We start from the raw sequence: 9,278 nt of genomic DNA on the forward strand, positions 1-9,278 counted from the left end.
TTTTTTTTACACAATGGCAGATGTTGTGATCGTTGTACTGTGAAAATTCAAGAGGATGGTTAATTTCGATGGTTTGAATTTAATGTGATACTGTGCAGTTTGCAGATGGGATGAAGCGGATTTGCATGCATGGACATGAGAAGTAGGGATGAGAGATGAGGTGACACAACCGAGCTGCAGAGCAGCATGCCTCTCAGGATGCAGCATGTGCATGTGTGTGGTGGAGGACAGGCAGGCTGTGGGAGGCCGTCACGGCAGCTCTGGAGACGAGAATGGCATGGGGTGGGGAAGCTGTTCGGAATTTTTAAAACATTTTTTACTCTACATATTGCTTGTTTATATTATCTTGTATGGTTTCTTTTTTTTTTTTTAATTAAAACACACACACACACACACACACACACACACACACACACACACACACACACACACGGTTTGTGTGAGACAGGGTTTCTCTGTGTAGTCCGGGCTGTCTTCGAACTTGGTCTGTAGACCAGGCTGGCCTTGAACTCAGTGATCTGCCTGCCTCTGCCTCCTGAGTGTTGGAATGAAAGGCGTGTGCTGTCAGGCCTGGTGTAACTCTGCCCTTCATCCTGTCTGAGGACCCACAATCCACCATCCTGTTTTCCATGACGGGCTGCATCATTTTCCGTTCCCACAACTGGTGGCAAGTAAAGTTCTCTGCATCCTTGACAAAACTCGGTATCTCCGCTTTTCCCCCTTTATGTCAGTCACTCCGATGGGGATGAGGTGACGCCTCATTGCAGGACAGGGTCCCTATTTTATTATAATGGTAATGAATGAATCTGTTCAATTATCAGTTGTTTAAACAATATAGATATAATCAAAGCTCCAACCAACACCCCGTCTTGTGTACCAGAGGCGACCATGAACTCATCAAACACTTATGTTCAGTGTTGTGGTGACATGTAGAAGACCAACACTTGGTCTTTTTTTGTTCAAGAGTGTGCACCAGGCTTTCTTTTGGGCCATCAACCAGCTCCCAAATCATGACACAGAGACTTCTTTTTTGTTTGTTTGGGTTTTTTGTTTTGTTTTGTTTTTCAAGACAGAGTTTCTCTGTGTAGCTTTGCGCCTTTCTTTCTTTTCATAATTAAACAAATGCAGCACAAACAAATGTAACACGCCTTTAGGTAGTTAAAGAAATTTCTACAAGTGTGTAGATTGTTCTCAATAAACAAATTTTGATATATTGAGAAGAGTCTTGACCTCCCCTGTTATATGGAAAAGAAGTCTCGTCTAAGGAGTAGAAGTTCAATTCCAGAGAATGAGAGGCATCCTGAACAAAGGCCCTCTTCTTTATATAACAAAGAGCATGGTAAATACAGCATGAGTGTGCGGCTTGCTCCTCATCAACCTTTCACAGGAGTCTCATGAGGGAGAAATGTGTTTTCTGGCCTTACTGACTCAGAACAGCACACAAAGCCACAATCAGATATCTTTCTATACCCGCACGATGCCCACAACATATCTGGGGGGCGGGGCATTGTGGGATGGGGGAGCATTCCTTTCAATGCCTACCTCATTTCAGCACATGGTCTCGGACCTGGTCACCACATCTCACGAACCCGTACATTGGTCTAAGTCAGGAGCATTAATGGGCCACAAAGGAAGCCTCGGGAGCACGGTGCAGCTGAGGCTGTGGGATCACCTGAGCTTGTAGGAGTGAACTAGAGAAGTCCAGCGTGTAGTGAGGTGAGTTTCAATGTTTTCCTTAGAAGGCAGTTGATTCTGGGGGCTGGAGAAATGGCTCAGTGGTTAAGAGTCCCTGTTGCTCTTCCAGAGGATCAGGGTTCAATTCCCAGCACCTACTTGGTGGCTCTGTAATTCCAGTTTTAGGGGACCTAACTAACGTCCTCTTCTGGCCTCCCCAAGCACGAGGCATGAATGTGGTGCACAGACATACATGCAGGAAAGCACACATACATATACTTAAAATAAAACTAATAAAGAAGTTAATGCTGAATGGTTATGAGCAGACTGAGCACATGATTATAAATAACCCCAAAGCACCTTACTAACTTGGTTACAGGTTGGGCGAAAGTTTGATTTGTAAAAGGCAAACTTTAAAAAGCATCTTGCAGCCGGGCGGTGGTGGCGCACGCCTTTAATCCCAGCACTCGGGAGGCAGAGCCAGGCGGATCTCTGTGAGTTCGAGGCCAGCCTGGGCTACCAAGTGAGTTCCAGGAGAGGCACAAAGCTACACAGAGAAAGCCTGTCTCGAAAAACCAAAAAAAAAAAAGCATCTTGGGGTTGGGGATTTAGCTCAGTGGTAGAGCGCTTGCCTAGCAAGCACAAGGCCCTGGGTTCGGTCCTCAGCTCCAGAAAAAAAAAAGAGAGAAAAAAAAAAGCACCTCTCAGAAGAATCATTTCCACACAGTATTGGAATTCCTGGCCACTCCCCCGGCTACATACGCTGTCCAGTAGCCAAGCAAGAGGCTTAGTCATCCCGGGGTCTTACGTCCTACGTAATCCGTGTGCTGAGTGGTCATGTAATTTGCGTGCAGCTTGATCGCATAATTTATGCGCATGCGTGCATAGCTGCGTAAGCCCATAAGCGCATGTGAGGGGGAATCCATAAAAAGCGGGTCACAGACTCCTCCCCCCGCTTCTTCCTCTTTCTCCTTGCCCAACCATTTCCATAGGCCTAAGCACATTCCCCTCTGTTCCTTCTCTTAATAAACTCTTAGAGTGGGTTTTGTCATACCTCGTGGCTTTTCTCGCACGGTAAACAGTGCCACTTAATGAATAACATAGCACCGCATAATAATAACTAACACACAGTACCTGTGATATGCCTGGTCCTCTCCTAGACTGAGTAGGTCTTGACCAGCCAGGAGGAACAAACAGCCCACAGGTTCTGGTGACTACATGTGGGGATGATATCTGCATGGGACTGCTCTTGTTACCACCACAAGTGACCGTGGGAGGTGGGGGGAGGGGATGGGGAAATGGGGTAGGAGCCAGTCGGGGGCCCACAGACCCTGGCAGCTCTCATCGACCCTTTCCTCCTGGTTATTGCTTCTCCCAACCTGGAGCCCTGTGAGTCCAAAATCTGAAGCTTGGAAATAACCATTGACTTTAAAACACAGAGTCCTCAGCCACGGCCCAGAGAGGAGCTGTTTAGTGGGGTGCAGATGAGGGTAACATGCCAGCTTCATGAGGCGTTCTGTTAGCATTCACACAGTGCTTCACACACTTCTGAGTAATCTGCAGATCTGATTCCTCACTTCTTAAGAATTCTTAACTATTCATAGATTTTTTGCAGGAAAAAAAGGAAAGCAAATTGTGAATTAAACGAGTTACTGAGACGTGTAATTTCTAAAGCAGAATTATAAAAATCCTCTCATTATCCCCCTCCGAAGTATTTTTAATGTTGATGAAGTGTGGTGTTTTAATCTGTTTGTTATGGCAACATGTAGGGCTTAGTTATGTTCCCTGGAGGACTGGGTGGTCTGAAGATGGGGGGCTTCCTTGGGTCAGAGAGATGGCTGTGAGTGGTAGGGGTTTGCCGAGCTCAATTCTCAGGATGCTTATGAAAGTGGAAGGGGGCGGGGAGTTGGGGGGAAGAGGTGGGGGGGACAGGGTGGTCAGTATGTAAAATAAATGAAAACAATGTTAATTAAATTTAAAAAAAAGTGGAAGGAGAGAACCAACTCCTACAAGTTATCCTCTGACCAACACACACACACATACACACACACACATACACACACACACACACACACACACACACACACACACACACACACGAGAGAGAGAGAGAGAGAGAGAGAGAGAGAGAGAGAGAGAGAGAGAGTAAATACTAAGACATATTTTTAAATTAAAAAAATATTTGAAGATACTACCCTTGGTCTTAACCAAAAGGCCAAGAAGCACGAAACTGAGACAAAGATTTGGAAGTGTGGCTCTTCACAGTGGCCGGCTTCTGGCGGGGTGGGGGTCGGGGAGGGCTCGGTTATCTATGGAGCTGGCCACTGGGAGTTTGGCTGTGCTCCAGTGAGTATATGGGCAACACAAATTGGACTTGGTGTATTTTTTTTCTTTTTGGTGGGGGGAGAGGGCACAAGGGAAGGAGGGGGGACCTGGGAGGAAGGGGAAGCGCGTGTGATCGGGGTGCATTGTATGAAATTCCCAAATAATCAATAAAAATAGTATGTTGGAAAAATTATGTTATGTGAAGGGTGTTTTGCTTGCACGTATGTCTGTGCACCGCAAGCACAGCGCCCACTAAGGCCAGAACCCCTGGGACTGGAGTTCCACAAGGTTGTGAGCCGCCATGTGGGTGCTGGGAACTGAACCTTTGTCCTCTGAAAGAGCAGCCAGTGCTCTTAACAGCTGAGCCATCTCTCCAGCCCCTGAACACATTTTTAAAGAGTTAGCGTTGTAGATGGTAGGTTATCATGCCAACTCCCCTCCCTGAAAACAGCTATCTTTTATTATTATTGTCATTTAAATCTTTGCAAATGACCGAAAAGTCACCAGTGACAAGATATAAAGCATCCACCGCCAGCCATCTTTTCACAGAAGCGTTCTTTTGTTTCATTTTTGGCAGCTTGCTGAGGCTGAGGACGCCAGGCCCACTCAGAGGCAGCTTCAAAGGCACTTCCAGGGACCAGAGGAGGGGGAACCCCATTGTACTCGGCTCATCAGCCATGCTCACAGGCTGACCCTGGTCTTGGAGTCTGGCCGAAGCCGCAGCAGCCTGCCCTGTGGCTTGTCCCTGCAATGCTGAATGCCTCCCTGGTCATTCTGATTTCCCAACGTTGGTGCTTCTGAGGAGAGAATCCCCAGGGGTCCAAACTGACAGATCTACCAGGCAGCCGCCCGAGCTCACCATTTCCTCCTGAGCTCGCGGGTTGGAGGAGGATGGCTTTCTCCCTGTATCAGATGAGCTATGGACCCGTTCCACCCGTGGGAACCACTGGCTGTGACCTCATCACACAGGAAGATCAAGTCAGAGGAACTTCCCTGTTCATGGCCTTTCCCTCTGTGTCTTCAGCAAGAGCACCTGGCTTTGCTTCCAGTAACCCAGTAGTCACATTTCTCATTTTCAAGCATCAGATCTAATTAAAATAGATAGATAGATAGACAGATAGGTAGATAGATAGATAGATAGATAGATAGATAGATAGATAGATGATAGATAATATTGCCGAGCAGTGGTGGCATATGACTTTAATCTCAGTACTTGGAAGGCAGAGGCAGGCAGATCTCTGTAAGTTTGAGGCCAGCCTGGTCTACAGAGTGAGTTCCAGGAAAGCCAGGGCTACACAGAGAAACCCTGTCTCGAAAAAAAATAAAATAAAATAATAAAATTAAATATTGCCCATGAATATGAAATGAAACTGTAAAGAACTAGAAATGATAAATAAAAAACAACCAATTCAGAGTCTTGGGCCCTCCCTCCTTGTGGTGGTAAAGGGAGGGGCATAGGACCAGGGAGGGTTACTGTGAACTGGTGATAAGCCGTGTTTGAAACTGGGCACAGGAGATGCGGGGTTGTTTATTATATTAGTTTGTGTGTCTTTGGGATTTCTGGAATATTTTTATTTCATGAAAGGCCATAAACTTCAGTATTTATAACTACTTTGAAAAATAGTAATGTGTATGCTCCCATACTTGTTAATCATTTGGGCATGTTCATTCTCAAGGTGTGCTAATTTTCCCCCAGACCTCCTTATTTATTTATTTTTTTCAGAGCCTCATGCATCAAAGGCTGGCCTCTAACTCACAACGTAGTCAAGAATAACCTGGAGCTTCTGACCACCGCCCCCACCCCCACCACACCCTGCTTCTACTTCTTAAGTGCTGGGATTACAGAGGTGCACCACCATGCCCTCTGTTTATGGGGGGCTAGCGATTGAACCAAGGGCTTCATTCATGGTAGGAAAGTGTTTTTCCAACTGAGTTACATTCCTAGAACCACTGTTTTTCTGTTTTTATTTGCTTTGTTTTTGAGCCCAAGCTAGCCTCAGACTCATGATCCTCCAGCCTCTGGGTCTGAGATTATAAGAGTGCGCCATCATGCCTGATTTCTAATCCTATTTTTGATGAGTGATTTTCCGCCTGTGAACCTCCGCCCACATGCTCTCTCTTCTCTGCATCCCCTGAATATTGATTGGCATCTACCTTCTAAACTTGCATCCACTCCTGCTAACTCTCCCTTGTTGGGCACTGGGAACCGTGTGAAGTGTCTCCATGTCCCTTACCCCCCCCCCCCCCCCATTTACCATATCGATTTGCAGGATTTCAGAGCTAGAACAACCTGAGATCATCGCTCCCAAACTCCTCATTACAGAAAAGAGAAGAAGAAGAAAAGGAAAGTCGGAGGTTAAACTTCATCTTCAGCAATGCTGAGCCAGAATTTGAAACAAGGCTAATTACAGGATTCCCACAAGACTGTAAACCAGGGAAGGCTCCTGGCTCCGGTCATGGAGATGTGACTGAGGTGGAAGGAGGTTGATGGGTACCGTACTTGAGAAAAACCGAGGAAATGCTAGGGAGACAGAATGTGATTAGGATGTGTGTGTGTGTGTGTGTGTGTGTGTGTGTGTGTGTGTATGTGTGTGTGTGTGCATCTGTGTGTGTGCATCTCTCTCTCTCTCTCCCTCTGTGTCTGTGTGTGTGCATCTCTCTCTCTCTCTGTGTCTGTGTGTGTACATCTCTCTCTCTCTCTGTGTGTGTGTATGTGTGTATGCCTATGGCCACTATGTGGCCACAAGAAAATGATCAACAAGGGCAGAGATGCAGGGTAAAAGGGAGGAGCACTGAAGCAGATACCATGGCAGTCAGGCAGTTCCTCATTGTGGTGGTTTGAATGAGAATGGTCCCCATAGGTTTCTATGTTTGAGTGCTTGGCCCTATTTGGTGGAACTGTTTGGGAAGGATCAGGAGGTGTGGCCTTGTTGGAGGAGGTGTGTCGTTGAGGGTGGGCTTTGATGGAGGCACCTATTACAAAAGAAAGATAATAAACTAAACAAACCTACCTCAAAGGAAACAGTAGACTTCATTTATATCTAATTCAAATTAGACATAATTATACTCAGAGGGATAAAGGTGGAGGTCAGAAATGAATTAGGGAGAGCAAATGGAACAGACATCCTGGGCATGCAACCCGTGTCAACCAAGTGCTGACCAGCAGGATAGACATGAAGAATAATCTGTGACTGAAAGACTGTCTTTAGGAACTCTCCAGAGGGCACCAGAAAGAAGTAAAAATAAAAACTAGGTTCATGAGTCTGCTTTCTGTCACTATAATGAAATACATGAGGCTGGGTAAAGTGACGTATTTATTAGGACTAGTGACAGGATGGTACTATGAGGGGTGCTCTCGTCAGAGGGAAATGTTACATATCAAGAAAGGAAGGCAGAGTCCAAGGAGGAGCCAATAGCAATCACCTACTCACCCTTTCTCTTAAAGTCTACCACCTCTCAACACCGGGGCCAAGCTTCTGACTAATGAACCTGCTGGGGGCAATCACATTCAAACCGAAGCACCAGGATGCAGAGGAGGCAAATGTGAAGCCCTGGTGATAAGGGAAAAGAGGCTGGCGGTGAATATTTGGGTTAAAGTAATGATACACTGCTCAAAGAGAAGTTCATCTCTAGGAAAAGCCAAACCAAAATAACAACCAAGGAAACTCCAGCCACACTTAGACATATTACGGTAAGATTTAGGAATGCCAAAGACAAACAGGTAGTTATTATTATTATTATTATTATTAATTTATTTATTTTTTTTTTGGTTTTTCAAGACAGGAGTTCTTTGTATAGCCCTGGCTGTCCTGGAGCTCACTGTGTAGACCAGGCTGGCCTTGAACTCAGAGATCTGCCTCTGCCTCCTGAGTGCTGGGGTAAAAGGCATGTACCACCCCTGCCCAGTGACAATTATTTTTTTAATAATTTATTTGTATTTTATGTGCATTGGTGTTTTGCCCGCATGTGTGTCTGTGTGAGGGTGTCTCTTGGAACTGGAGTTACAGAGGAGGAGGAATTGTCTTAGGTAAGACAAACCCGATGTGAGCTGCCATGTAGGTGCTGGGAATTGAACCTGGGTCCTCTGGAAGAGCAGCCAGTGCTCTTAACCACTGAGCCATCTCTTCAGCCCTGACAAACAGACAAATATTTTTAATCCTTACTTTGAAAGAGTAATTTGTTCTCACAATTTAAAAAATCTTTTAAAGTCATATACTGAAAAGTTAGTCTTTGCCTGGTGTGTGCCTTTAGTCCATGTAGGTGGACTTTTCTGTCCCATCTGCCAGCTCCCAAATAATCACAAGAAGACTTCTTATTAATTAAGAAAGCTTGGCTAATAGCTTAGGCTTGTTTTTAGCTGGTTCTTATAACTTAAATTAACCCATTTCTATTAATCTATGTACTGTCCTGAAGTTCATTTACCTCATCTACATACTGCCCATTCTGCTAGCTCTGCGTCTCATGGAATCTCCTTGTGACTCCACCCTTCTTCCCAGTGTTCTCTCTGCCCTGAAAATCCTGCCTAGCTATTGGCCATTCAGCATTTTATTAAACCAATCTGAGTGACATATCTTCACAGTGTACAAAAAGATTATTCCACAACAAGTACCAGCAGGTGAGTTCAAGGCCAATATAGCAAGTTCCAGATTGCCAAAATGACATAGTGAAGCCATGTCTCAAGCTACCAACAAAGCCCACTTTGATCTCTTCTTTATCTACCACACCCATTTCTTCCCCTATAGGTAGTAACTTTTATTTTTTTTGTGTGTATTTTCCAATTTTCTTTCTGCAGTTAGGTTGCAAGTAGACACGTTTCTGTACAAAAGGAACAAGGAGATACTGGCGTGCCCCTCCTAATTCTTTCCTAATGTATATTAGAACATTTCCAGTATTAATATATGAAGAATTTCCTTTCATTGCACAGATTTCTATTATGCAATTATACCACAATTCATTTAAGAGGCCTCTTATTGGGCTATTTCCAACTGTAGCTCAGTAACTAACCTTGTATAAATACGGTTTCGCACATAGGCAAGTATGTCTGTTGGACACATTTGAAGAAGCAGAAATGGTGCATCAAACTATATTTCTGTTTAGAAATTGCCTATGATAACATTGATCCATTGTTGAGAGGCAAGCCCTTCCAAGACTTTCTCAGAGACCCTGTTGAAAGGACAAAGAGAATATTAGTTCTGTGTCCTTGCCTGGGGCAGACTTGTCAAGGTCCAGTCTGAGGCTGGAGCCAGGGCCCTGAAGGAGTAAAGGTTACAGTTTCTGGG

This window comes from Peromyscus californicus, unplaced genomic scaffold (genome assembly GCF_007827085.1).
Source record: "Peromyscus californicus insignis strain IS unplaced genomic scaffold, ASM782708v3 Scaffold_3__1_contigs__length_106647218, whole genome shotgun sequence".
In the NCBI taxonomy this organism is placed as follows: Eukaryota; Metazoa; Chordata; class Mammalia; order Rodentia; family Cricetidae; genus Peromyscus; species Peromyscus californicus.